At 43.3% G+C, this 12,140-nt stretch overlaps 1 protein-coding gene across 1 annotated transcript in view; it reads left to right on the forward strand.

The window, feature by feature from the left end:
• The first annotated feature begins 891 nt into the window (after window positions 1-891).
• LOC126182661 (midnolin homolog) overlaps window positions 892-12,140 on the forward strand; it is a 780,673-nt gene continuing 769,424 nt past the window's right edge. Inside the window, exon 1 of the mRNA XM_049924873.1 lies at window positions 892-1,070. The gene's annotated coding sequence lies outside the window, so the exon portion shown is untranslated. The remainder of the gene's footprint in view (window positions 1,071-12,140) is intronic.

Raw genomic sequence — 12,140 nt, forward strand, 5'->3', positions numbered from 1 at the left:
CTCTCGCAGTGTCCGGAGCAAGTATGGTGGGTCTGACACACCGGTGTCAATGTGTTCTTTTTTCCATTTCCAGGAGTGTATGTAACCTCTGTTGTGAGAAGTTAAGATATTAATAATAATCATGATGAGGGGATGCAGGGTAGTAGACAGAAATTCAGCCAACAAGAACGTTTGCACGATAACGCTTCTAGAACATTATTAAATTCACCTCAACATGAGGATTCATCACAATAAGTCACAAACATAATGTAAAATCTCCAAAAAGTATTTGATTTACCTTGCGCTAACAGACTTGAAGTCGCTAATTTTACTTACTTACTTACTTACTAACTACGTGTTTAAGTACTATGTTTACTTATTTAATACCAAATATTGATACAGTCATACAATTTTGTACGTGTTACGTTACGGAGAAATGAAAAGAAAACTCAGTTATGTTACTTTTAACAGCCTAACTCCCTGTAGTTCGCTTACGTCCGTCTATTTGTGTGTGACAATCTGGACTGAGCTAAATTTACAGCGAGTGTTTCCATTCGCTATCCCATCGACACTGCAGTCCCTGCTCCGAGAGCCCCTGTGACTCATCGTCCTACCAGTTGCGAATCGAGCGCGAACGCCGTCTACCTGGCTGCAAAAGCCAGAAATCCCTCTCGGCTCGGCTGCTGTGCGGGATGACAGCTGTAATCTGCCCCTGCAGGCCGGGATTCGCAACCCTCCCTTCCCCCCTCCCATCCCCCACCCCTACCGCTCTGCTCATCTCCGCCTCGCGGACACGTGCGCCCTGACAGGTAGCAGATCGGCTCTGCTCAGATAGTGCCGGCGGGTGCCGCGCGTGGCGCTGCGGTCTGGCTAGCGGCGAGACGGGTCCGACACGCCAGTGTGCCTCAGGAGCGGGCGCGGTGCGTTTGTGTGTGTCGTGTTGCTGTCGCGGCTCGGCGCCCGTGTGTGCGAGCCGCTTTTGTGCGCCGGCGACAGTGGCAGCGGCGTCGTTCACCGCCGCTGACCAAATACTGGACAGACCACGCGTCAGCACCAGCTAGTTGCCTGCGCTCCCCGAGAATTTTTCCGAGGTAACAATGTGCTGCACGGACGGAAACACTCCACCCTCGAACAGCCAGCGAACTTGACGCACTGTTTTATTTCACGTCAACATGTGTTACCACTGGATTCACTTGTAGGAAATAAACACTTCGTAAAGTTTGTTTGTCCAGATTCTATTAAAAGCGCGAAATAATAAGAACCGCAAATTTTGGCGTTTAAAAGGCCTAACCGTGATGTTTGCGCCTCCTCGCGTGCAGCCTTCTCCTCTGGCACGAATAGGTAGTTTAATTTGTTACTAGGATACCGAACCTGCTGCCCATTAACACCACACACCTATAAAATAAACCTCTCAAATTTTGTAAATCGCTCAGGAAGTACCTTTCTACAAGTAGGAATCCCGCAGTATTTTTCTTATTATTTTATTTTCTTCTTTTTACGATACTGATTGTCAATTGTCTGTATCCAGAAGAAGTGTACACAATTCGTCGGAAATTAGATGCCTTTGGGGCGCGCAGTTTGTGTGTGTGTTTGTGTGTGTGTGTGTAAGAGAGAGAGAGAGAGAGAGAGAGAGAGAGAGAGAAAGAGAGAGAAAAAGACGGAAAGAAAGGGAGCTTCTGGTATAAGCTCTAAAATGCAGATGAACTTGATTTCTACCTTGGGCTTTACTTCCTCGTAATTTTTTCATATGAGTGTATGTAAATTAAATATTAAATAACTGCCTTTGTTATACCGTTCAAGTAATGCACTTTTGTGTTTCGAAATAGGCTCAATGCTGCAGACTTGAGTTACAACTATATAGTATTAAGGTATTGTTATTAAGAGCTGTTAAGTTTTCCGTGGTTAAAAGTCTGTCACTAGCGTAGTAGCTGTACAGTTGTCTCCTAAATTTGGATCCCGATGTAGCTTTCCTCCTCCGCCTTCTACACTTACAGCCGAAGCGGCTGATACGAGTTAATGAACAGCACCCTGCAAGTTATGAAACACTTTTTCTCGCCTTTAGTACTTCATGTGTTTTCGCCGATTACACCCTGTGACATTTCATTCGTTTTATTTTTATGTGCCACACCCACACTGGTGTTTCAGCTAGCAAAAAACAGACAAATGTTTTTGTCATTGCTGCAGAATATTCTGAAAGGACACGGGTCTGCAGTTATGTACAGTTTGTTCAGCTTCGATCTAATTTTTTTTTCCCTATGAACGAAGTTATGTCACAGGCAATGTGCGTTACTCAATCCACAGTCTTTCTGTGGAAGGCCTGATGCCTGTTCGTGTTCGCTACACATACTGCTTCCGTCAAATATTTTTCGTGCAAAAATTCTGTTTCGACCGCTACCTTCGATAGTTTTGTATTTTAATTTTGCTGGATTAACTTTCTGAAAACGTTTCTTACGTATGGAAGGACGTTACCTCTTAATTTTTGCCACAAATGTTGTAACTACCAGCAGGCGTTCAGCGATGACCTGCTATCTAAACAATTACGAAAATGTTGTGTGCCCTTTTCATAACATAGGTCGACGACAACGGTAATACTGCCATCATCAGCAACTGACATCTACAGACATACGTGGACACATTTTAAGCGAGGACTACCTTCCATAGGCTATCGAATTTTACCAAGCATCAGACAACTTCAGAAGCACTAGCCAAGTCGCAGACGTAATTTTGGCTATCACATTCATGCTACATCCAGCTTGAGTTTTCTTCGCGGTCTGAGCTGATGGACCGGATTATTGAAAAGTGTCTTCTTTCCCTTCCATTCGTCAGTGTGTTGTCTGGAATTGGGGGAAAGTCTATCATTGGCATATGAGAGCGGATTTGCGCTTCCAACATTTGCCTTACACATACACAAAAAAGCCACCTTAACTGAATGTTCGCCAGGACCGGTGAATTTTAACCTGTTTCAATATTATTGCATGCGTAAGTACTATCGCGTCCTAAAATACGTAATTGTTAAGTGTATAATGTAGTTTCGATGATTGCCCGACATAATCTGAATTTTACATGATCATACTATTATTTATTTAGTATGTAAGTCATTGTATGTCCAAACTGAAAGGAACAGAATCGTCAATCGCGGACTCCACGATTTCAACAGTTGTATGAGACCTAATTTTCCAAGGTTGTATCGCAAGGACTGTAACTGCAAATGTATTTCTTTTTCTTCTTATTTACTTTTGTATACAAATTTCACCGCTAAATTGAAAGGACCATAAAGCATTGCTAAACATTGCTATCTTATTAGGTAGACTGCTTGGGACAAGTGAATTCCTCATTGGAAATAGCTGTTACAAGAGAGTTCTTATTCCGCCACCTGCTCTACATCAGAACGAAACATCTATAGAAGTTCCTCGGAACCAAATATTCACGTATTGTTATTGCCAAGAATACAATTGTCAGTAACAAGTAAAGTTTCACTTCAGTACGCTACGTAACTGATCGCTCCTGTAAAAACTACAGGGAGATTTTTGTTGTTAAATTTCTCATCCGCTACCGAGAGTGAAGCATATTAAAGTCAATATATTTTCATGATCTCGCCTCCCCCATCCCTCTCCTTTCAACACACTCTGCTTTAATTTTCAACAGATGCAAGAGTCTCAGAAAAAAGAATAATTCTAGTGAACCGGGTCCAAAAACGTCTTTGACAGGTGCACCTTAATTATCAGGCAAGTGTCAAAATTAAAAATTTCCTCCAAAATAGTCCCAACTGGTAATCCTTCCGTCCCTTTCCCAATGCGCTAGAACTTTGGTGCAGTGCATCAAACTCTCTAGAATTTTTTGGAACATTAATAGGCCTACTTGAAATCACTCTTACTTGAATAGGAATGTGCCAAGCTTTACGACATCATATTGTCAGTTTGCATCAACTAAGTAGGGTTACATTAACAATCTGCATAGAATTCCTTACGACGTCGTCGGATAACTTCGCATGTACCACCTGGCGGAAGGTGTAGATCCAACCGCAGCCTTGTATACCGTTATTTTATTTCGGTACTTTTTGAAACTGATATTCTTCACACAAGTGTGTGTGTGTGTGTGTGTGTGTGTGTGTGTGTGTGTGTTTGTGTGTGTGTGGGAGGGAGAGAGAGAGAGAGAGAGAGAGAGATAAATTGCAGTTCACCGACCAAGGAGGCGGCTAACAAAGCCCGCGTTCGGCACAATATTGCTCGTCAGTCTGTTATCTTTACCAGATATATCTGATAGTGGAAACAGAGAACATCGGAAGGAGAGCAGAGCGCTTCATCACAGTTTTAATAAACTCGATAATTAACAGAAATTATCATTACATCCAGAAGCAGACGCTACAAGAGAGGCGTTATGTGTCATGGTATGGTTTACTGTTAAAATTCCAAGAGCTTACGTTCCTAAAAGAGTCAGTCAAACTGCTTCTTTCTACGTATACATCGCAAAAATATCGTGAAGATAATGTAAGAGAGGGTAGAACTTTCACAGAGGCTTGCTACGAATAGTTCTTCCCAGCTTACCGTTCGCGTCTAAAATGTTGAAATGCGTGGCTTTTTAAAATGTATTGAAATAAGGAGATTACTTTTTCGGCATGAATGACAAGCACAAAAGCTGAGCTATGCCTGGAAATAAGTTTGTCTTAGTTCATATTATTTTGCAGGGGGTAAGTAGTTTCTTTCTCCGCTGTAGATTTGTGCTTACCCTTCTTTGTAATGCCACGTTTGGTCACCGTGTTCACCTTCGAAGCCTTGACCGCATTCCCGTTGAGCTTATCGGATGTACGTAATTTTCCAAAGTACACAGGTAGGCTTCAGTTTTTGTAATTATCGTACTATTTGAAATAACAACTCACACGACCTTTCTGTTAATAAAACAATACTGTATTTTTATAGACGGAGCAAATATGAAATACACACTCCTCACTTATTCATAGCGACCCCAAAATGGCAGCCTACAATTACTCGCTAAAAAATGGCGTACTTCTCACTCGTTCACTAGCTGAGCGCGAAGCCTTCCTTCCTACCCTTGGTACAAGAAAAACTCCTCTGTTTTTTAACAACTTAAATAAAAAATGTATGGCGGTAGGCATAGGCTCTACGCTGGGCTACCGCTTCATCTTGTCCCTTTGCCTTTAAAGAAGACGAAAACATAAAAGAAATGCAAAAGGTTTATCACAGGAATATGGAATCAGAGAGAGGGACAGACAGACAGACAGACAGAGCAGTTCAATGGTCGAGGATCATTGACTTCCATGTAACGATAGTTTATCGGGAGTTTATAATGGTTCAGTCACGGACCATGGTATTCCTCAGCTGACGAGCTGGAGTGTAGTGGTGACGCCTGTGGTGGGCAGCTGGCGGCGGTGGCCGCTGGCTGCAGGTAGTCGCGAGTCAAGGTCCCTCGCTGCAGGCTGCTGCACTCTGCGCCGGTAATTGGCTGGCAAGTGACATAAGCCCAGATGACACGGCTGCGCGCTGTGAGTGCACCGCCGCGGCGCGCTCAGCAGTGACGCAACACGGCACGCCGCTGTCTGTTTTCATGCGCCCCGGCAGCAGCCTTGTCCCAGATCCTCTGAATACCCTACCCTACTCTCGCCCGGCAACCGCCGCTGCTTTCGCTTAATTGATCTGATACACCCGAACGGTCGCCGCGGTGGAAGTTTCCACGACCGTACTCGCTGATGAATAGTGGACAGCATTTGCAGCAGTTCACCGTGTGCGGGTCAGTATAAGAGGCAGTCAAACGAAAACCAAACACCTGCCACAACGAGACCATGAAATGGTCCCATTGAAAAGTAATCACCACATGCATTTAGACAGTTATCCCAGAGGGAGACGAGACCATCAATTCCTGTTTCGTAAAACGCAGTCGGCCGCTGTCCGATCCTCAACCGCATCCATTTTTGCACTTCCTCATCCTACCAAAACCGACGTCGACGCATGCCTTTCATCAGATCGGCAAAGTTTTCGAAATCACACGGTGAAAGATCCGACCAATGTGGAGAATATTGCATTATGAGATTTTTCACTCTGCAGCGGAGTGTGCGCTGATATGAAACTTCCCGGCAGATTAAAACTGTGTGCCGGACCGAGACTCGAACTCAGGAACTTTACCTTTCGCGGGCAAGTGCTCTACCACAACTCAGGAGAGCTTCTCTAAAGTTTGTAAGGTACGAGACGAGATACTGGCAGAAGTAAGGCTGTGAGGACGGGGCGTTAGTCGTGCTTGGGTAGCTTAGATGCTAGAGCACTTGCCCGCGAAAGGCAAAGGACCCGAGTTCGAGTCTCGGCCCGGCATACAGTTTTAATCTGCCAGGAAGTTTCAATGTTGCATTGTATCCCAATCAAATCACTGAAGCGTAGCCTTCGCCCGATTGGCAATGTGGAGCAAGATGATGATTCTGTCAGACAGCGTTTCTGTGCGTTTTGACTTCATGGCACGTCATCGTTTCTGCAAAGTGTCTTCATAGCGCTGCGCATTGATTATTGATTCCACGCTCGAGGAACTCGACGAGCCATTGAAGGAGGAGGTCATCATGACCTTGCCGGAACTTGTGCGAACAGTTTTGTATTTCTTTGGCCGGGCCGATGTTGGTTGGGAAACACTGTAACGTGCTCTGTACAGCCCAGAGCCTTCACCGTGTGAATTTCACAGCTTTGGAGACCCGAAGAAAGACGTGAATGGAAATAAGTTTCAGGCAGACGAAGAACTGCAAGAGTGTGTACGGTTGTGCATCCTCCTGTCACTGGTCGCGTTCTACGAAACAGAAATTGATGTCTCATCTCCCACTGGCATAAACGTCTTAGTGTTTGAGGTGATTGCTTTTGAATGGAAGCACCCTATGCTCCCGTTGTGGTGAGAGTTAGGTTTTCATTTGACTGCTCCCTGATGCCTTGACAGTAAGGAATTTTTAGAGAAAAGGCTAAGATTAGAAGCAAAATAAAACAGAAAGAATATAAAATGAGGTGATCGGTAACTTCTTGCTCCATATATGAGGCGTTAAATAATATTCCATATCCCCTCTGTCCGGCCCCTTCCAGTTCCAAGAGTAATGGGAGGTGCTGTAGAGCTGTAAACGGTATTTCACAGTGATACACGGGAAATAGAATTTTAAGCTGCTTTTGTAAACCTGTCTTTAGGTTACATGTGGAAGGAGCCATCTTGCTTGGTGTAATACAGGTCCTCTATTTAAACACTGAAATATTCCATGGAAACTTCAAATTCAGTTTTTCTGTTTGACATATCTCCTGTCACAAACACGAAGAAAAGAATCACCAAACAAACGACAACACATTCTGTTTTTGTTCTACAGCAGAGCATCTAATGCAGTCTGTTTGCTTTTATATACGACGTGCTCTTTCGAGCCATTGCTAATGTAGGTGCTCCATAAGGTGTCCATTTACATGCATCTATCTATCCAACATCTTAGGGAATCCAAGTTGGTCACCGATTCACTAGATATCTTTCATCATACGACTTGTCCGAAGCTCGTGATCTAGTGGCTAGCATTGCTGCCTCTGGATCACGGGGTCACGGGTTCGAGTCCCATCTGGGTTGGGGATTTTCTCTGTCCAGTGCTGGGAGTTTGTGTTGTCCTCATCATTTCATCATCATCATCATTTGCGACAGTGGCTAGATTGGACTATGTAAATATTGGGACTTTGTGCGGGAACTGATGACCGCGCAGTTGAGCGCCCCACAAACCAAACATCATCATCATCATCATCATCATCATCATCATCATCATATGATACAGGCTCGACGGTTGCTTCCATTTGCCATATCATAACGGAAGACAATGTCTGACATTTCCTGTGTGGACTAATAGCTTTCTGTTATGCTGCTAAATGCATATAAAAGTACAATGTAAAAGCATGTCACAAATTTTTCCAAACACAAACTTGTTCCATTAGCACTAAGTACACCCTGCACCTATCCAGAACTGTGATTATGGTTCACATTAACAACACTAGCAGATATCCACTGCATGATGTATCAGTGAACAATAGTGCAGGAATGTGTTCTCGTTTGTTTACTGCATTCTGTAAGTCGTTCGTAATGGTAAAGAGCTTGCAAAACAAGATATGCGTTTTACAGTATAGAACGTGAACGGGTACTTACAGCTCTGAAGATATGAAGGCTTGCTCTAGCCATATTTACTGGACATTTTATCTCAAAATGTGGAATACTATTTTAACACCATGTATATTTGTACTCGTACTTTTACAGTATTACAACTAATTTATTCCTCCACACACCTCAATGTGTCAACAGACAGCGCAAACTCAACATGGTTCCCGCAGTCACCGATCGTGTCCGACGCAGCTGGTTTTGTTTCTCAGTGAGATCCCGAAGGTATTACATAGCGGAGCTGTTCAGGCCCATGTCCTTTTTCGTGACTTCCGGAAAATCTTCAATGCATTTCGCACCGTCACTAGTAAACAAACTGCGTAAATACTGAATATTTGAACGGATATGTAATGGGACTGAAGACTTCCTAGAAATCCTCGGTATTTCGTTGTTAACGGGGACCATCGATAGAAGAAGAAGCAGCGTACCACAAAGACCTCAACAGCTCACCATGTGCACAAATGACCTGGCAGATAACGTCTGAAGCGGACGACGCAGTTGCATACATTAAGCTCACATCGTTAGGCTACTTGAATATGACAAACGCCTGGGACAAAGACTGGCAGCTGAGACCCACTACAAGTAAATGCAGTCTAATGCGCGTGAACGAAACCATCAACCATCGTTCATTGACGGTGATCAGTCTCTGCAAACAGCCACTACCGTGCGGTACGCAGGGGTATCATCCCGAGGAATTCAAGGGGCAACGACCACACAAATCTCAACGTAACGAAGACAAATGTTAGCCAGATTTAGTGGAAGAAGTCGCTTACAGAACACGCATTCCACCAACGCTTGAGTATTTTTGGACAGTCAGTGGTCCTTACCAAATTGGAGTGCCGAAAGTGATAGAAAAGAATTCAAAGATGAGCTACACCACTCGTCACTAAACGCATATCAAGAGCTCAGTTCTGGGCGGATGACTGTTTCTCTCTCTCTCTCTCTCTCTCTCTCTCTCTCTTTCTTTTGTCTTTTTCTCTACCCATACCCCTCTCCATTTCTGCCCCCATCCGTCCTTCACGCACGCTCAATTATAGATTACTAACACGTTCAGTTTTAGCATGCAACAGATGCATACGATTAATAATAATAATAATAATAATAATAATAAAATATATTAAATATTTTAATATAATAATAATAACAATAATAATTTGTTGAGATCAGTGATTAGTAAATGTTTGTAGCATAAGGTCCAAGATGTCAAATGAAAACAATATAGCACTTGAAAGACATTCTTCGGAAAATATGTTATTTGTTTAAGAACCTCAGTGGAAACAAACTCTCTCAACTTTGACAGTGCTATAATTTATACGATATAAAATCGAATTGTGTATTCACCATTATCAGTTTTCATTCAGCTCTAGGACAATAATCACAGGTCTGTGGATTACGCCCACGGAAGCTGTCAATGGAAGGTATGCTGTTTCTTTCTGTCTTTATCGCATACGTTTGGGAAGAATGGGCCTTTTTCCCGGTGTGGAGTGTTTTTTTTTTCCCGCGGTATTCCTTTGCTGAACTTCCGAGGGTTTCCCAGTTCTGCCTATGGACTCCCAAACATCATCGGATTTGTTTTCGATAACACATATTGTAGACCTGTGGATGCGCACCCCGCCCCTGGATTCACGTGTCAGGTTTGTCCAGGCACCAGTAGAGATTTAACGAAAATGTCTAACAAACCCTATCGGAAGACGTTACAGGAAAAGCGTTGAACATTGCAGACAGAATTACTCAGGAAATTCCGAACACCTCCTTTCCACAGTGCATAAAGAAATGTATTGCCCTACTTTTATTGAAGAGCTGAACTAATATAATGCTTGAACACAAATGTTTATTAACGAACATCCACAGCTAAAGAACTTTACTTCGAGAAAGCGGTATGGTTACTTTACTCAAAGAGCGCAACCGGTTTCGTAATGTTAGTTTCCTTATCTGGTGAAGTCAGTTACAACCTGATAATGGAGTACAATTGACATTTATGTTCCCCCAGCTGCTGGAATTTCACTCCATTCTAAATATCATGTCGCAGCTCACGACAGACTAACGTAGAAGGGAGCCAATATCAACTGTACTCCAGTATCACGTTGTAATTGACTTCACCACATGAGGTAAATAACATTCTAAAACCGGCTGTGCTCTTTAAATGAAGTAACCACACAGCTGCCGTGATGCGTTATACTCGGCATAATATAAAGCTTCCGTTCTTTTCAGCCAAGTCAATTTGTCGATTTAGTACGACATTTCGATGAGTGTCACACCCATCACCTTCCGGCGAACATTCCGACGAAACCACTCAAATGAAAATCCGCGCTGAATATCCGAGAGTTTTACATAGGAAATATTTTACTTTTTCAAAATGCATTTTGCGTTGTTATTACGACACTTCCTAGAGTTGTGCGTAAGAAATATTTTCCTTTCTGCAAAATTGATTTTGCATTTTTATTAGGACGCTGAAATTAAAAAAAAATCGATGTCAGCAGATAATGTCGATCATTGTTATTCCCGCACATCATCCGCACATTAAATAGAATCAGAGAGAGGGGGGGGGGGGGGAAGGGAGAGGCGGTGAACCAGGTGCCATCTTCCGCACGTACGGGAGTTTCCGTAGCACAGTTGAGGGCAAACTTTAACGGCTGCGAGTTTTTTCGAACAGTCAAAATCTGTTAAGATTTTCAGTTTCACCATTCAGTATGGATGACTGCTGTATCTGAACAAACGAGACATTAGACTTCCCATCAGCAAGGCTGTGTTCTCACTGAGGTACTAACTATTAAGATACAGGCATGGTATTACTGTTTGCTCCCGTTACAGAAATTGTTTCGCTCCCTATCATTCTCCCACTCATTATATGACGAATGATAGTATCTTTCACACAGATCCCGTAACGCAGCCGGTCAAGACATTTCCGTACGACGGCTGTAAACGACACCTTGCATTTCAGAGCGAAATTAGCAACACAACATACGCTGAAGTGTTTGTTAATGCAACATTAAAACTATACTCTGTTTCGGCTGTCAAAGTATTGAAGATAAGTGCTACTACTTTTCTTCTTACGAAGTGAACAACAAAATCAATAGGACTAAAAGAGAAGTATTACACAGTCTAACATCTAACACAGGAGAATACGTGAATTAAACTTGAATACAGTCGATACTTCGATTTCTAGTTGACGCTACCTGCTGCTTTAAGGTCGTTTTCGATGATACGTTCTTTCATTCAATTACTCCTGAAGTATCGTTACAGCTGTATGACTATTCCTGTGTGAAAACGAATTGTACTAAACGAGTGGGTGACACTGACTACCAGGAGGAAAGCCGCTGTTATATTATCAGAAATACTTTCGGCTACGGTCTTCTGCACATGTAAAAAAATCATGGTTGACAAACTTAAAAGTGAAATGAATATCCGTCTCCATCGCTAACGGACGCCTGAACCTTCGCGCTTGACCAAGAGCGAATTTCAATACTAGTAGTAGATAAAATTTTCGTCGGCCGAATTTGGCCACCCAGTACATACTAATCAAGCAGAACATTATGACCACCTACTTAACAGCCAGTATTCCCACCTTTGGCACAGATAACAGCGGCGAGGCGTCGTGACATGGTAGCAATGAGGCCATGGTAGGTCGCTAGAGAGAACTGGCACCTCATCTGCACAAGCGAGTCACCTAATTCCTGTAAATTCCGGGGAGGGGTGATGAACTCTTACGCAACGTTCAGTCACAGTCCAGGTGTGTTCGATCGAATTCAGATATGGCGGGTTGGAGGCCAGCTCATCGATTGGAACTGTGTTCCTCGAACCACTCCAACACATTCCTGGCCTTGTGACACGCCGCATTATCTTGCTGAAAAATACCACTGCCATTGGGGAACACGATCTTCATGAAGGGATGTACGTCATCTGTAACCTGTGTACGATATTCCTTGGCCGTCATGGTGCCTTGCACGAGCTCTGCTGAACCCATGGATGCCCATGTGAATGTTCGCAGAGCGTAATGGAGCTGCCGT

Source organism: Schistocerca cancellata, chromosome 1 (assembly GCF_023864275.1).
Source record: "Schistocerca cancellata isolate TAMUIC-IGC-003103 chromosome 1, iqSchCanc2.1, whole genome shotgun sequence".
NCBI classification, from domain to species: Eukaryota; Metazoa; Arthropoda; class Insecta; order Orthoptera; family Acrididae; genus Schistocerca; species Schistocerca cancellata.